This window comes from Pteropus alecto, unplaced genomic scaffold (genome assembly GCF_000325575.1).
Source record: "Pteropus alecto unplaced genomic scaffold, ASM32557v1 scaffold177, whole genome shotgun sequence".
NCBI classification, from domain to species: Eukaryota; Metazoa; Chordata; class Mammalia; order Chiroptera; family Pteropodidae; genus Pteropus; species Pteropus alecto.
The window spans coordinates 4,127,009-4,132,271 of NW_006442207.1; positions in this window are offsets into that span (position 1 = coordinate 4,127,009).

Consider the following 5,263-nt stretch of genomic DNA (forward strand, 5'->3'; position numbering starts at 1 on the left):
CCACCTGGGGGATACCGGTTCTCCAATCACAAGGCAGAGGTTTCCTGGTCATCTCTAGCAGCTCGTTGAAGTGTCTTGAACTTAACCTGCACTAAAATGAATTCTCTGAGGAACTCGTACTCTACCGTCTCTGCAGGGGCATTAAAAACACACCTGCCCCCTGCAACAACAAAACAGCTCCAAATCCAAAGAGAATTTGCTATGCAGGCTGCCTGGAAATCGAAGTCACTCAAGAAGTATAGCTGCTTCTGCAGAAAGGTTTAAAATGACCCAACACATGTTTGTAAAAGTGATATGGTCAGACCTTACTCGGAATTGCAGGCAAGATGGATCAAAGGCAAGGGACCGCTATCATAGGTCATTGTACTCCCACTCACAGGGAGCAGGAACGGGGGAATCAGAGGACCACAGGATGGCGTGAAAGAGGATTAGCTGAGTGAATGAGCCATACACGCCTCAGACATGAACAAGAGAGTTCTCCGAGGCTCAGAAGAGGAAGGTTCCTGGACAGTCACACAGCTCAAGGTTCTGGCTGCTAATCCAATGTATTTTCCCCTAACTATACCACTTCTGGAGCCAAGGTCAGCTCAGGGACCTTGATCCAAGGCTCAGAACTCCATCCACACTGAGATAGCGCACCTGTAAGTGACCCCGTGGCGACAGATCTACACCCTGAATCCAGACGCCCCCTTTCTCATCCAGTACAGTGTGACCCTGAGAGGTGCCTTGGTTCCTTACTTGCAAAACAAAAAGGTTGTACCAGGTGTTGTGTCTTATCGTTTCAAAAATCCCTTCTGATTACCCCATCATGGACCTATAATAGTCAGACCTTACTCCACTGTATATTCACCTCGTAGGATTTCAAACCACTTCTGAAACTAAATCGAAGGTCCCAACCAGCTAAGAGTCTTTGTGCTTCAAATGACTGAGGCCCATGTCTTCATCTCATCTAGGTGAAAATCAAAGATTTGATAGTGCAAGAGGGGGAAGCCAGGAGCTCCCCAGGCACCATCCCGGGGGCCGAGGGGGACAGCGAGGGTACTGGGTGGCTGAGGGGCCCACACGCTTCCTGCTAGTTTCCAGCCCAGCACAAGACACCAAGGCACATCCCTCTCCCCAAAAGACACATTTTCTTTCTCCTTACTCTACACAATAGAAGCAGGACGATTCCCCACCTGCCACCTGGGAGCCAGGCAGGGGCCAGGCCTGGGGATGAGGGGCAGTGCGGAGCAGAAGTAAAGGACTTCTCAATGCTATCTAGTCCTGAAGTTCAGGACGATTTTCTGGGGTCACAGCTTCTGACCTTGGGCACATGAAGGACTCTGAGGCTCAGGCCTGTTAATTTTTTATAAAACCAGGCCTCTAGCAGCCTCCCAGCTGCCATGAGGACAAGGTAGAAGGACGGAGGGGTGGTTCCTAAGACATTAGGTAAGGTGCTCAGTAAACATGGGCTTCCTCTCTCCGCGATGAAACAAGCCTAAGCAACTTCATCTCGCTCTATCATGTGCCTCCGCTTGCCCAGGTGAATGTTTTTCCAAAGTCTCCCAAGTTTCTGCTCATTAAAACAAAACTATATGTTGGCAATCTGCGAGTCAAAGCAAGAAGCCAAATGCCGCCTCCGTAAGCATTTGGATCAGACAGTGCTGGCTCTGGGACCTCAGCATCACCTCCCCCACAGTCCCACCCTCATCCTCCTACAAAACTATTGTCACACAGCTCTGACACTGACTGTTGATATGTTTATCTTGACTGCCAGGTGGCAAATGCCTTAGGGACTAGGGACTGTAGTCTTTAGCCTCTGCTGAAACACCACCTGAAGGTGTCTGGCACATGGCAGTAGGTAAGCCAGGTGCCTGTGGGGTAAACCAAGCACCATGACTCCCACCACAGATAGGATACTTCCAGATGAATCTTTGCACTCACTGCATTATTTTTATACCAAGATAAATGATAAATGATACAAATGCTATTTGATGTTGGCGAAGTATTAATAGAACTCTTTAGTATCTGTTCCCACCCAATCATTTCAAAACATTCAGTTTATTACCCCTCCTCACATATCAAAACTTCCTTGAAATACTAGTTAGATACTTTAAACACAACCTGACATCAGCAAACTTTTTTTAAAAGGATGAATTCCATAGTAAAAAGTCAAGAGCTACTACCATCTAGTGAGCATTTTACTGTTGTCTGGCACTGGGCTCCATACGTATGTGTCTTCTCTTGCCTAATCTGCATAGCCAGCCAGTGAGAGTATTGTCCCCATTTTACAGATGAGAAAACAGGCATGGAGAAGTGTTTTGCCCCACGTTACACGGCTAATGAGCAGATTGGACTCCCATCTGGCCTGCCAGTGATCTGTTCAATCCATCACCTTCCTGATTCTGGGGAATCAGGAGAAACAGAAATATAATTAAAAGTCTGCCACCCAAATCCTGCCCTTTGGCAGTTTTCCATCCAGCTAATAACCTGCCAGCAACTCCCACACTGGAGCACTTCAGAAGATTTCCAGAGCTTTCTGCATTCATTTACAGAGTAGCCAGGAATAGTCTGCAACCCAGGAGCAGAAACAGACCATTCGCTCCCATGTCCACCTTGTCAAGCCTTTTCCATTACACAACGCCTCACTCACATTGGTTCCTTTCTGTTCCATTACTCATGCTAATTCCATGCATTATTCCTGGCTTCTGGGACCTTTCCACATGGACTTAGATGCCTCCTGCCCCACAATCTTCTCATCCGTTATCTTCCAGTCCTGTTTCCATACAGCACTGGCCGCATTTGGGACAGCAAGAAATTGGGGTTTGCTGCAAGGCACCATAAAACATTGCACGCTGAGATTACATTTCCCCCAACACAGGAAGAAATCAAGGCCAAAACAAGGCTACCTTTGAGAATAAGGGGGCCAGATTGGTGATAGCTAAAGGCATTTTGAGAGACAATGCCCGCCTTTCCCTCCCCGATCAGAAATGAAAGGCATGCAGGGTGAAAGAGGAAACCACTTGCACCTCCTTACAAAACGGAATTCCAACCCCAAATATTAGATTAGCCCTTAGCAGCCCCCTCTCAACCAACGGGATGGAAATCTGAGCCCTTTACAAGAACAGTCAACGCCTGAACAGGAAGACTAAAATCGGAGGTGGACGTCTCTGGCCAGGAAGCCCTTGGTGTCTTTTGCTGTAACAATCATCTTTCTTGTCCGTGTGGGAAAACACTTGGCACAGGCCCATAGTCCATGGAAAGTCCTGCTTCCTCAAAAGAATCGCAAATTTTCAGAATCCAAGTCTAACGACCAGAGTCAACACCAAGGGACAAACAATTCCTCGGATGGTTGGAGAGAAAACTGGGCAGATAGGCATAAATAGCAGGGTCTCCCACAGTCGCCAGACCTGCTAAAGAGACATTTTTAGCCAAAAGAGATATTGATGTTTGTTCTGATGATATCTGAAAATCCTTTAAGTTCTACCAAACCAAAATCCACTGCCTTGGAACTCTGGGAAGTGCACACACAGGACCTGAAGTCCAGAGACCGAATTCCAGCCTAGCTGTGCTTATATCCAGCTGAATGACTCTGCAAGCACCAACTTCCCCCGCCTCAGTTCATTCTTCTGTCCAATGGGAAGAATCTCAGTTTCATAAACTCACGCAGTGTTGTAAAGATCCAGTGAAATAGTGTGTGAACATCTCTCCTGTTGGTAAAATACTTTCTAAACATATTATGGTAGAAGGGGATCATTACACTTTATATTAATTTCACTTAACAACACAGGTAACCCTGTAAGGTAGACATGATCATTTCCATTTTTATACATGAAAATGGTCTTGGAGAAATTGTAGACCAAGGTCACAGAGCTAGTGAACCACAAGCTTGGAGTCAAGCCCAGGTCTTTCGATGGCAGACGACAGCTCAGCCGTGACAAGAAGCATGTAGTCCACAGATGACCTGGAAAGAGCACTAATCAGATGTCAGGAGATCCGAGCATGAGCCTCTCTAGTAAATTTCTTCACTTCAGTCTCTCAATTTCCGTTTCTCAAAAATTTCGGTGACATCACTCATCCTATTTACCTGGAAATGTTGCCAGGATCACGAGACCACGATGCAAAAGCCCCCTGGGCTAGGGCAAAGTTTCCTAAATGGAGATCAGGGAAATTCAATTCAAGGGAAGGGACTTAGGATCAGAAAAGGAAGCGAAGGATCAAGGACGGTAATCACCTTCAGGGAAGGCCTGCGGGTAATTTTACAGGTGGAAGAGTAAGCAGTCTGGAGCTGTTTAGAAATGAAAGAGGAAAGGAAAGATTTCAAGTGTGTTCAGTTGTCCTAGGGAGCTGGCTTGGGGTGATGCTGAAGCAGGGTATTATACGGATAGACCCTCCCTTGTACAAAACACCAAGAGACCTCCAATAGCCTTGTAGATGATGGGAGGGATTTACTATTTTTTTAAAATATCCTTGTGGGATAAAATTTAAAATTAGCCATTCTGTTACAGTCCTCCCAATTAAAACAATGTATTTTTACTGATTTGTGACTTACGAAAGTTTGAGGACTTCTGTTCTAAAACACCTCATTGCGTTGCTGATCCTTCCACTGACATAATTATATGAAATTTCATTTTTCCGATAAAAACCGTTGTGCCCAGCACCCTCCCAGGTGTTGGAGATGCAATAAAAATGATCTGTAAGATGCACACCTGGAGGGGACATTCTTAATAAGAGGCTTTTACATTTGCACCAGTAGTTTATCCTGTGTCATCCCTTGCCAATTAACAGCTGTGCCCTTTACGAAGCTCATTAAAAACCCAGGAGCCCAGGTTCCTGGCAGCCTCTCCCATTCATCCTCAGGCCATCTTCTACCCTCTCTGTAAACACATGGGCGTCTGACTATGATTTATTCCAGGGGAGCCTAGCCTATTGAGGGGAAGGGAAAAACAAGTACACCTTGAAGATGCTGCAGGTTGGGTTCCAGTCCACAATAAAGCAAGAATCGCACTAGTGAGCTGTAATCTTTTTGCTGGTGGAGGGTCTTGCCTTTAATTGGATAAAAACTGAAAACACGCAACATCTGTGAAGCACACAATAAAACAAGGTATGCCTGTAGCTACTTTAAACTCTAGATAGTAGACCAAAAACCAGATTTAAAGAAAAATAAAACAGGTACGATGAAGAAAGGAATCTCCCTCTCCCCATGAGATTTGCCTAAGGACCTAGACTGAGAAATTCTTACATGGTCAAGAGATAGCTCTGAGCTGGATTTCTACAAAAAAAA